Consider the following 12,148-nt stretch of genomic DNA (forward strand, 5'->3'; position numbering starts at 1 on the left):
TCTATAATGTCAGGGCTGGGTGAGTGATTGGAGGCAGGCAGTATTCTAGATACTTATAATTAGCAACTTGATAAAGCCTAGAGAAATCTGTGAGGTAAGCCTTGGTCGAGGAATTGCATATTGTATAGATCAGACTGGCTCCTGGGTATGTCTGTGAGGGATTGCTTAGATTGGGAATTGATGCAGGATCTTGTCTGCTGTGGGCAGGACTACTCCTGTGGCAGGAGCTCCTGGGCTGTATAATTAACTTAGTTAACTATAAACTGGTGAACAAATGTGGGACAGTGGATCATGCCATAAGACAGAAGGACTGGTAGGCTGGTAGCAAAGTTCAGAACCCCAATAAAACTCATTGAGAAGGGCAGGAATTCAAGCTAGCTCTCAACCAGATTTATGACCTGGAGCACGTGATCACCACCCTCCACTAAGAGGACCGTGACAAGCAGTCGTGTAGCATAGAGCCTAGAGGTCTCTATGCTAATGTGTTATCTAGGGACCAAGTTTTATCCAATGAGCATCCCTTTCCACAAAACATATTTAATCTCTGGTTTTCCCTGAGTAAGTCATATGCATCTTCATCTGTCATGAATAAAACAATTTGACAAGCAAGGACCGTCTCCTTCATCAAGGACCTCCTTGGGGGTTGAGAATGCCTTAATCTTACAGAACTGTGCCTAAATCTCCCATAGAGGCCTATCTTCCAGCTCCTCTACTCACCTGGCATTCATTAGGAGCTAAGTCAGATAACCCCCACTCCGGCTCATTTCTGGCCTGAGGGTCCTTGTTCCTGACTCCTCCTGTTCTCCAGCAGCTTCTGGGTATACAGGAGGTTGGGGCGGGGGTTCCCATTTGCAACTCTAACGGGTTCCCAGAGGCATCTGAGTGGAGTTTGAGAACCACAGCCTCTGCTTCAGCCCCCACTGTTTCTCACACAGAGAAACATGGGCTGGGACCCCTATCTTACACTGCATTTTGCTTTCCCTGAGCATCATGAGCCCAGCATCCCAACAGCAAGGTGGAAATGCAAACCCACAAACAAGTCACCAAGTAACACTCCTCCATGGTTCTTGCCTTTAGGCTCCTGCTTTGATTTTCTGTGCCTGGCCGCTCTCAGTGATGGACTATGGTCTAGAAGTGTAAGCTACATAAACCTTTTCCTCTACAAGTTGCATTTGGTCAGATGGCTTCATCACAGCCACAGCAAACTAGAACAGGCAAGTTGGGAAGCTCTCTGGCCAGACTGTCTAACTGAAACAGGTTCAGTGAGAGTCTTATTTAAAAAAAGGGGGTGGGGAGGTGATAGAAGACAGCCAAAGTTAAAGTCAACTGCTGATCAGACACATACACAAGCACATCTGGACACACACACACACACACACACACACACACACACACACACAGAGAGAGAGAGAGAGAGAGAGAGAGAGAGAGAGAGAGAGAGTGCACATGGACAGGGAGAGAGAGGGGAGCCCTTATATTAGGGAAGCAATGATTTCCCCTAAATCACAATGTACATGTCAGAATTGAAAGGCTTAGATTTTTCAAAATCTCCTTTAATAAGGGTTCTCCATTGTTTCAACCCTGCCCTCCTTTAGCCCACTGTCCAAAGGTAGGGGAGAAAAGGTGGTAAATAGGACAAAGGGATGTCGACCTATGTAGAAGTAGTTGGAGGTGATTCCAATCTTTGTTGTCAGGATGCCAGCAGTCCAGTTCAAAAGTGTCATCAAACATGAAGCAGCAGTGGTAGCATGATCCAGCAGAAATAGCCAGGTCTCCACCAAATTGGCAAGACTCAACCAAAATGCCAGAAGGTCTCTGCAGTGCCTCTCTCTATGTACAAAGTGAAGATCTGCAAAGACATGGGACCAATGAAGCACTGCATGGCTAGCAATACAAGAGCCCATCACTGTCTGCTGGGTCCTATTTATACGCTCTTTAAGGATCACGTGTCTACTCATGTGTCTGCTTCATCAAAACATCACGTGAGTCTGCTTCAGCCAACCATCACATGACACAAGACTTTTCCACTTCACAGAACACCGTCACACTGACTATCCCTTAAGCCCAAGAAGCCTGGGCTATGTGTGCTTTAGAAACACACACTAGGGTGTGACCCCACACAAAATTGTTACAGGATACATTATGTCCTTAAATGAAACAAAGAAGTAGAAATGTGGCAGGCAGCTAGGAGGTACCCATGGCTGACTTGTAGGTTTTGGCTTACTATTTCCTCCTTTTCTGAATGTTATTTAACCATAACCCATCCCACTATCTTCTGTTATAAACCTGTTTCCTGCTCTCATTTTTTTCCCTACTGTGATCAGTTAGTTCTTTGCTTATGTAGGAGAGCAGAGACTACATGTGCATGGCTTGCCACTCAGGCCTTAGAACTCAGCTCAGAGCTGCACATGCCTTGACTCTCACTAAATTCACTAAATGAGTCAGTAGATGAATGAATACAGGATCTCTTCAGGAGGGTGGGACATTCTGTTTCTTTCCTAGGTAATCCTAATCAAGAGGCACCCTCACAGAATGGAATTGTTAAATAAAAATGAACACAATCTGTCAAGGCTTGCATTTTGTCAGACTATCAGATGACTAAATGTGGTTTCCTCTTTTCTGATGTTCAGATATCTAGAGACAATGCTCGCCAAGTACCTCCTGTGCCATCATCTGTAATAAAATTAACATAGATGGTCTCAGCTCCTTCTCCATTTACTTCCTCTGCCTATGCCACTTTCCAACTGGCCAAGAACTTCCTTTAGCACCCCAGGCTTAGAAAGAAAAAAAAAATGGTTTCCATTGGAAAGTAACTAAAGTAACTTTTGGGTCACTGCTTCTTATTACTGAGTGAGGCTGAGTTATCAACTAGCCACAGCCTGGCATCTTTTCCTACCGAGTTCCTACCAAGACTTTGTCTTGTTTGTGCTCTACATGTCTACTTGTGCATTTGACCCCTCTGACTAGACCACATTGTCTGGTCAGAATGAGCCAATACTCAAGACTGCTTGTGGCAAATGATTCTTCCATTCGGTTCCTTAGTTTCTCCTCTTAGCTTTGAGGAAAGCTGCATGCACAGAGAGTGTAGTGCTTTGGAAGTGCTAGAGAGACTGTATAGTCAGTAAAGCGTTTGCTGCACACCACTGTTGACCTGGGTTTGGATTTCAAGGCCCCATGGAAGAGTCTGGGAATGAGAGCAAGGGGAAGCTAGAAAAGGAGACTCCGTGCACTCTCTGGACAGCCAGTCTAGCCAAGTTGGAGCACTCCAGGTTCAGTGAGAGACCCTGTCTCAAAAAGTAAGGTGGAGAGTGACTAAAGAAGACACATGATATTGATCTATAGACCATACATGCATGTGCATGCATAAACACATATGTGCATATCAATCTACAAACACATGCACACACACATGAACATACATATACAAACACACACATAGCAACACACATGAACATGAACATACATATAAACATACATATAACACATACACACAGAGTATAAGACTGAGGTCAAACTTCATTGTATAGTGCATCTTCTTGATCATATAACCATTACTCATCATATCTAAACTTACTCAAGCAATTTAAAATCCACTGAATGATAATCCACTGAAATCATGAGGTATGGATCTCCATAATCTATTTAGAATGTTATAGGAAATCCATCAAAGTCCTTACTTGAATGAGCAGACAGTGCATCTATGTGTCTCTTTAGGTCTCTATGAAGAATGTAATATCAACAAGCATGTCTAATGTGACTTGTTCTCACACGTCTGTATTGGTACTAAGGAATACGCTTTCTAATCTAGGGACTCATATGCCCTTCATTACACAATCACTCCAAGGAGTTTTCATGGTACCATGTTGTTCTTTCAAAAAAAAATCAGACCTAGCCCTCTTTCTAAAATATAGCAAATATAGGGGAGTGGGATAAATGAGACTAAGATGAAAATCTGCAGAAATAACTTAGATTAGGAATTAATAATAATGCCACAACCAGAAATTGTGCTAAAATGCTATAACTGGCTATGATATCACATGTCAGATTATTAATAACTTGGCTAAACACGAGATAATTTTTCTTGGTCGACTATGAGGCCAAACGATAAATGAGGTCACATAATAGCTGGAGGATTGTTGATGAGAAGTCAAATCTTGGATTTCTTTGTGAAACCTACTTCTTCTCAGACTTATTGACATGTTATTCTGGAGTAGTCTCTGAGATCTCAAAGAGGGACTAAAACCATTTTCCATCCTGTCTCAAGGAGCCATTGTGACTACTCCTATAAAACGCAACATTATACAACAATGAGATGCTATTATTGCTACTTCTGGAGGAGTTTCTGTCTCCAAGTGAGAGCCATGGCTGTCAGATCCATGATTATGGCTGTAAATTCTGTGGGATGTTGGAAATGCATACTGTTTGGGGTTGATCATATTTTCTAATTGGGTGTCACCTTTCATGAGCCAAGCAGCTGCCAAATCTGATTGCCTCTGATTTAGTTTCTTGGAACGGATCAACATATTGTTTTGTTAGCAACTATCTGAGGATCAAGAAGTCTTTCTTCTGTGTGATAGCATTTGCAATCTAGCAGCTGTCAGTGTGTGTGTGTGTGTGTGGTGGGGGTTACCTCTGTAAACTCTTATGGGACTCACACACAGTTTTCTTTGGATGCACTAATGTAGTTACAAACTTGAAAGGGGGTTCAGTGACTCCCCACTGCCCCCAGTGCCCAGTAATCAATTAAGAAAATACAACCTCAGTTTTTCCTAGACAAATCTACCTCTGTTTATAAATTAATTAGGATATACAGAGCCAATAATGAGGTTGGAGACAATAAATACACACATCACCTTAATATCTGGAATCTATCCAGTACCTTCTGTTCCTTCATCTATATATCTGAATACATAATCACCTGTCCACCACCCACCCATTTATCTAACCTTTCATCTATCCATCTACCCATCCTTCTGTCCATTCGTCCATCATCCATCCATCCACCCCTCTGTCCATCCATCCATCCTTCTGTCTATCCATCCATCCATTCATCCACCCCTCTGTCCATCCATCCATCCATCATTCATCCATCCATTCATCATCCATCCATACATCATCCATCCATCCATTCATCCATTCATACATCTGCCTTCCTCTGTCCATCCATCCATCCATCCATCCATCCATTCACACATCTGCCTTCCTCTGTCCATCCATCCATCCATCCATCCATTCATCTATTCATCCCTCTCTGTCCATCCATCCATCTATCATCCATCCATCATCCATCTATCCATCCATCCATTCATCCATTCACACATCTGCCTTCCTCTGTCCATCCATCCATCCATCCATTCATTCATCCATTCATCCATCTCTCTGTCCATCCATCCATCCTTCTGTCTATCCATCCATCCATTCATCCACCCCTCTGTCCATCCATCCATCCATCATCCATCCAACTATCCATTCATTCATCCATCCATCTGCCCACTTATCCACCTATCCATCCACGTACCCGTCTGCACACCATCTATTTGTCTATCCATTCTTTCATATACAACTAACTACTCAGTGATTATTTGTGATGCAAAAGTCAGTGGGACCTAAATTTTTACCTCAAAGAGTTTACAGTTTAGTAGGAGACAAATTATATATGGTTGAAAATAATTGGTTAAAACTGATTTCATCTGAGGCATCCTCATTTCTCAGTGTTTGTCCAAACAAACTTTCTTTCTATACTCTCCATCCTGGGGTCTATTTCTAGGATCCTGAGTGAGAGGTATGAGTCTCCTCTTCCCCAGATTCCTCTCTGGTACCCTATGCAAGGGGTGGTTGTGTCATTTCTCTTGATATGAGTGACTGAAAGAAGGCAATATTGTTCTTATTTTTAAGAGATCCCTCCACAAGTTTGGGATCATCTTCCAAATTTGGAGACTCTTTAGAGTCCAGACTTTTCAAGTTCTGTACCCCAATATATTTTTCATTTGGGTTTTCATGAAAGTTCACCTTGAAAGAAGTGGTGTCCAAACACACATATATAGAATGTGAGAGAGAAAAACTGGGCAGTGCCTAGACCGAGCTAATGCAAAAAGCCTCACTTAAGAAACAGGCCACAGTGTAATTAAGTTGGGATGCACTTTTCTATAAGCTCCCGTGTCTGATGGGCATTTGGTAGTTTCTAGAAGGAGGTAGAGCTTCACTGAAAGAACTGGATTGTGTGAGGTGGGCCTTGAGGCTTTGCACCCTACTCCAACTTCCTGTCAGCTCTCTGTTTCCTGTGTGACCAGCCACTTCACACCCATGATGCCACCGCTCTTCCCCCACGCTTGATGCTACCCCTCAGAATATGAGCCAAAGTAAACCACTCCTTCCTAACCTGTTTTCTCCAACTAACACAAAACAGTTGCTCTTTGCCTTGGAGGGTTTGTTTGGGGCTGAAGTATCCACTGGCATGGGGCTAGGCCAATGCACATGTGGGATGATGCTCTTCACACCAGGATTGAAAATGTATGTGGCTCAATGCCCAGTCAACATAAACAATGAAACAAGCAGGCAAAGACCACGGGGGTCTGGAAATAAAGCCACAGGGAGCTTCTGCTCCAATGATACAGACAGAAGGCTGCCACCACAGGAGTGCTGGCCCCATGGCCAGACTCACACTTCACAAGATATCTGTGGTTTTAATTCAGTTTTAGAAAATACTATGCCCAGGAAACAAAATATATCTGTGAGCTGTATGTGGCCTATAGGCTGTGGCTGACTGTTTCTGTTCTGAGCCACTGTGCATGCCTGAGAGAGTACCTGAGGCAGAAACAGTGAGCAGGGTCACATGTTCATTTCCACGGAGGATGGGCCACTCACTGGGGGCGGGGAGGGAGGGGGAGGGGTGTCTGTAGTCTGAAGAAGGGTTTGAGAACAGACAGTGTAAAATATGCTTCTAAATGTATGTTGGCCACTTGCCTGTCAGTGGACTGGGGGGAAATCTGCAGGTTTTAAGAGCAAAATCTTATTTGCAAATGTACTTATTCCTTAAATTCCTTCTTAAAACATCACTGTATGTTATTTAATCTTTGTGAAATCCTTCAAGGATTCCCAACTGTACACAAGAGAACAGTTGCCAGTTAAGCCTCTCCTTATTAAGACCACACATTCAATCCATCCATTCAGGTGGGAATTTCTACGTGTGATGTATACACAAATAATTTACAAATACGTATCAAAAGTGTGTGTGTGTGTGTGTGTGTGTGTGTGTGTGTGTGTGTGTTCTCGCATGTGTACAAAGCACTATATCAGGTGATGCTGGCCACTTGGTTGTCCCAGAAGACACAGTTAAATCGATGCTGGGTCCCTGTCCTACAAAAACTGTAAGGCAGCAAGCAAACTGCAGCTTTTAAAATCCAGTAAGGGAATTTTGTTATGCAGCAATAGATCACTGACACAGAACCACTTGCTGGGAGAAGCCTTCCATACACAACCTAAAACAGTATCCTGCCACCCTCTCTTCAAACCTGGCTTGTTTTCTTTCACAGCGTGTATCTTTGAGACCTCATTTGATACATATCTGTTTGTGTGTTTCCTTCTCTCTGCTAGCATATGAAGTCTCAGGAGGCTTTGTTTTCTTTAACATTGTGTCCCCTGGTGTTTAAAATAGTGCCTGACATTGTGTTCAAAAGGACTTGTGAAGGAATATGCATCTGATTTTTATAAAGGGAGGAGACTATCAGTCATGCATATCCAAGCATAGAGAGGCTCGCAGATATGATTTGTGTGTGCAGGTGCCCAAGTGTTCATTTGTGTGTGTGTGTGTGTGTGTGTGTGTGTGTGTGTGTGTGTGTGTGTGTGTGTGAAGTTATAAGCCATTCTATTTATAGCACAGTGTAACACATTCCCTCTTCACACCATAAAGTTTTGTGTATATTTTGTAAGGATCCACACCAAAGTGATATTGAAAAAGAAAGTTGACAGTGATATTCTCTGAAAGATTAGATTACTGGGCCACCTTGTCATCTTAAACATTTTCACAATTAGTTCATATTTTACAGAAATCATTTAGGACACATAAAAATTCATTGGAGATATGCTACAGCACTGGAGAGGTTGGCCGGCCCCTGGCTCTGCAGTGATCTATCACTGCTCTCTGGGTAGCTCTCAGGGGAGGCAGACTACTACAGCTTTGCCCCCAGCCCGTGGCCGGAACCCACCTCCAGGAGCCTCGTTCAGTCAGACTTTGGTCTTTGAGAGGTAAGCAGAAATCACTTGTCTCTCTCCCACATGACAGACTGTCAGAAAGCTAGCATGTTTGCTGTGAACATTTCTTGGCAATAATTACAGAAGAGGAGATAGGAGGTTGAAGTGAAATAAAAAGACAAGCCAGCAAAAAATAGCTGTTTCTGCTGTTCAGCCTTGAGGGGATCAAGTCCACTGGTACCGGCAGATGGAGCCTACCTAGGGTGCTCCATCTCTCCTTGCATGGGGGTGACGCTAAAGTTAGGATTCGGGGAAGGAAGGCCTGGTGAGAGCCGTGGACATGCATGTGGCATTGTCCTTGTGTGTTCTGAGTATGTCAGGGCAAGAAGGGATCAGTGGTGTCACAGCCGAAGCTCCTAGGTTCCCTGTGGATTCAGGGCCAGTGTAAGGAGAGGGAAAGCAGCCCCATCTTCCCTCCCTACTGTACCAGCTACCCTTTCCATTGCTGACAAATACCCGACAAAAGGAAGCTTACGGAGCTTATTTTGTCTCACAGTTTGAGGGAATACACTATGGCTAGGAAGGACTGGTGGCAGGAAGCTCCATGGTAACGGGAAGATGAAGTTCCTGGTGAAACCGGAAGCAGAGAGATTAGATAAGACACCGAGTTCCTGCTATGGAACTTCAAGGCCTACCTCCTGTAACCCACTTCCTCTAAGGAGGCCTCACTCTCTAAAGGTTGTAACAACTTTCTAAACCCGTACCATCAGCTGGAGAACCTCCTCTTCAAACACAAGCCTCTAGGGGACATTTCACACTCAAGCCGTGGCACCTCTTCAGCTTAGCTTGTGCTTTTTCATAGTCTCTCTGGGTATGAACACCACCACCCATCCATCTGGGTCCCCAATGCTTACAAATTATAGTGTTCGTTGACTGAGATAGAAGGCGAATCTCTAAGAGCATGGTCTTTTAAATCCCCATCCTCTGGAGTGACGGTACAGGTCTAGTAGTATGGCTTCCTCTCTCCGAAGCAAACCTGAACAGAATCTGATACAGTAGAAGGGGATGGTGACCACCTTTTCCCATGAATGGGACCTTTCGTGCTTCTCACCTTTGCTCATAGTAAGACGTTCTTGCTATCTCTTTAAATGTCATTTTAGCTGTAAAATATTTCAAACACATCATTGTGGCTTTATGTTATGAACTTAATTCCCACTGCAGTAGCATCGAGACAGAAGGCCTTCCAGGAGAGACTGGGTCATGAGGGCTGTGCCTTCAGAAAGGGCTTAAGGTCACAATAGAGAATTAAGTTTTGTAGCAGGAAGGGTGTGGCTGTAGCAGAGAATTTAGTCCTGTCAGCTATCTTCTTGCTTTGGCCTGGGAATAATGCAGCCAGGAGACACTTGCCAGAAGTTGGCACCCTATTATTGGATGTCCCAGCCTCGAGAGCCATGAGGAGAACACTCCATGACAATGACACAGTTTCTGTATTCTGTTATCACAGCACCGTGTGGACTGAGACACAGAACAGATTCCATATTCTGAGAATTCAAAGGACCGTGAGCCCAACTCTTGAATTTGAGAAGATGCTATTTTTGCTATACCCATTTCATCCTTTTTGAGAAATTAAATATTTATAAAACTATAAGCCCTCTCTTTTTTAAATTCTTTGCTCGGGAGGGGTAAATACTATTCTGTTTCCCTCTGTGTTGCATAGTTTTGTTGTATCTATGCATATTCTTAAAAAGAAAGTGCCCCAGACAGTGTACAGCGTCTCACTTTTCTGTAACCCAGGGTTATGATTCTCATGTTCATTCAACATGGCAACCTAGTTGAGTTTTGATTACCGAAGGCTGTGAATTTGTTGTCATCTGTCTAGGTCACAGTTGCTTCCTCGTTTCTTCCATTTGGTTCTTTCAGTTTACCAGACTCCGAAATGATCAACAATGACATCTCATGTTAATCTCCATCTTCTCCATTACTACAGAGGCTGGACATCTTTCCATGGGATTTCCTTTTCTCTCCTTCCTACATAGATTTTTCTCTTTCACCAAGGGTTTGTTCTTACACTGTGGTGGATTTGTTTGTGAGAACGAACGCATTACATTCGTAATAACCATTGAAATATTGTTGGGTCCATTATACTGGGCTTTGGTCAACAGGACCAGAAACTGTGAGGCTTCACAAGTCTCCTGAAATTAACGAATCCTTGTGTGTGCATTTGTTGCCTAGGCTAGCCTGCAGGCTAACCAGAGACAACAGCCTGCTTTCCTTGATAGTCCTGACTACTAACAGGAAAATAAACCCTCAGAGGCTTTGATGAACAAAGGGCTCTAAGTTGCTAACCCACCGAAACACAGACAGCTATTTTTTTTACAAAACATTTCACAGACATAAATTTATTTAATTGTTAAAAGAGGGAGATTACTGGCTGGTTAGATATAACTGTAGCCAAGTACTTGGATATTGACTCAACAGATTCTGGAGCTTGGTTCTCTTACATATCTTTTTTTTTCTACATTTTCTTTATTAACTTAAGTATTTCTTATTTACATTTCGATTGTTAATCCCCTTCCCGGTTTCCGGGCAAACATCCCCCTAGCCCCTGCCCCTCCCCTTCTATGTGGGCTTCCCCTCCCCATCCTTCCTCATTGCCACCCTCCCCCTAACAATCACATTCACTGGGGGTTCAGTCTTAGCAGGACCCAGGGCTTCCCCTTCCACTGGTGCTCTTACTAGGATATTCATTGCTACCTATGAGGTCAGAGTCCAGGGTCAGTCCATGTATAGTCTTTAGGTAGTGGCTTAGTCCCTGGAAGCTCTGGTTGCTTGGCATTGTTGTACATATGGGGTCTCGAACCCCTTCAAGATCTTCCAGTCCTTTCTCTGATTCCTTCAACGTGGGTCCCGTTCTCAGTTCATTGGTTTGCTGCTGGCATTCCCCTATGTATTTGCCATATTCTGGCTGTGTCTCTCAGGAGAGATAAACATCCGGTTCCTGTCGGCCTGCACTTCTTTGCTTCATCCATCTTGTCTAATTGGGTGGCTGTATATGTATGGGCCACATGTGGGGCAGGCTCTGAATGGGTGTTCCTTCTGCCTCTGTTCTAAACTTTGCCTCCCTATTCCCTGCCAAGGGTATTCTTGTTCCCCTTTTAAAGAAGGAGTGAAGCATTCGCATTTTGGTCATCCGTCTTGAGTTTCATGTGTTCTGTGCATCTAGGGTAATTCAAGCATTTGGGCTAAGAGCCACTTATCAATGAGTGCATACCATGTGTGTTTTTCTGTGATTGGGTTACCTCACTCAGGATGATATTTTCCAGTTCCAACCATTTGTCTCTGAATTTCATAAAGTCATTGTTTTTGATAGCTGAGTAATATTCCATTGTGTAGATGTACCACATTTTCTGTATCCATTCCTCTGTTGAAGGGCATCTGGGTTCTTTCCAGCTTCTGGCTATTATAAATAAGGCTGCTATGAACATAGTGGAGCATGTGTCTTTTTTATATGTTGGGGCATCTTTTGGGTATATGCCCAAGAGAGGTATAGCTGGATCCTCAGGTAGTTCAATGTCCAATTTTCTGAGGAACCTGCAGACTGATTTCCAGAATGGTTGTACCAGTCTGCAATCCTACCAACAATGGAGGAGTGTTCCTCTTTCTCCACATCCTCGCCAGCATCTGCTGTCACCTGAGTTTTTGATCTTAGCTATTCTCACTGGTGTGAGGTGAAATCTCAGGGTTGTTTTGATTTGCATTTCCCTTATGACTAAAGATGTTGAACATTTCTTTAGGTGTTTCTCAGCCATTCGGCATTCCTCAGCTGTGAATTCTTTGTTTAGCTCTGAACCCCATTTTTTAATAGGGTTATTTGTCTCCCTGCGGTCTAACTTCTTGAGTTCTTTGTATATTTTGGATATAAGGCCTCTATCTGTTGTAGGATTGGTAAAGATCTTTT

At 43.4% G+C, this 12,148-nt stretch overlaps 1 long non-coding RNA gene across 1 annotated transcript; it reads right to left on the bottom strand.

Moving 5' to 3' along the window:
- Nucleotides 1–1,532: 1,532 nt before the first annotated feature.
- Nucleotides 1,533–8,834, bottom strand: LOC134479985 (uncharacterized). Its single transcript, XR_010054059.1, has 2 exons — nt 8,726–8,834; nt 1,533–1,849 (listed from the first exon to the last, which is right to left on the bottom strand). It is a non-coding gene; the product is annotated as an uncharacterized LOC134479985 (long non-coding RNA).
- Between the last annotated feature and the right edge of the window lie 3,314 nt (nt 8,835–12,148).

The sequence above is a fragment of the Rattus norvegicus genome, chromosome 8, assembly GCF_036323735.1.
Source record: "Rattus norvegicus strain BN/NHsdMcwi chromosome 8, GRCr8, whole genome shotgun sequence".
NCBI lineage: Eukaryota > Metazoa > Chordata > Mammalia > Rodentia > Muridae > Rattus > Rattus norvegicus.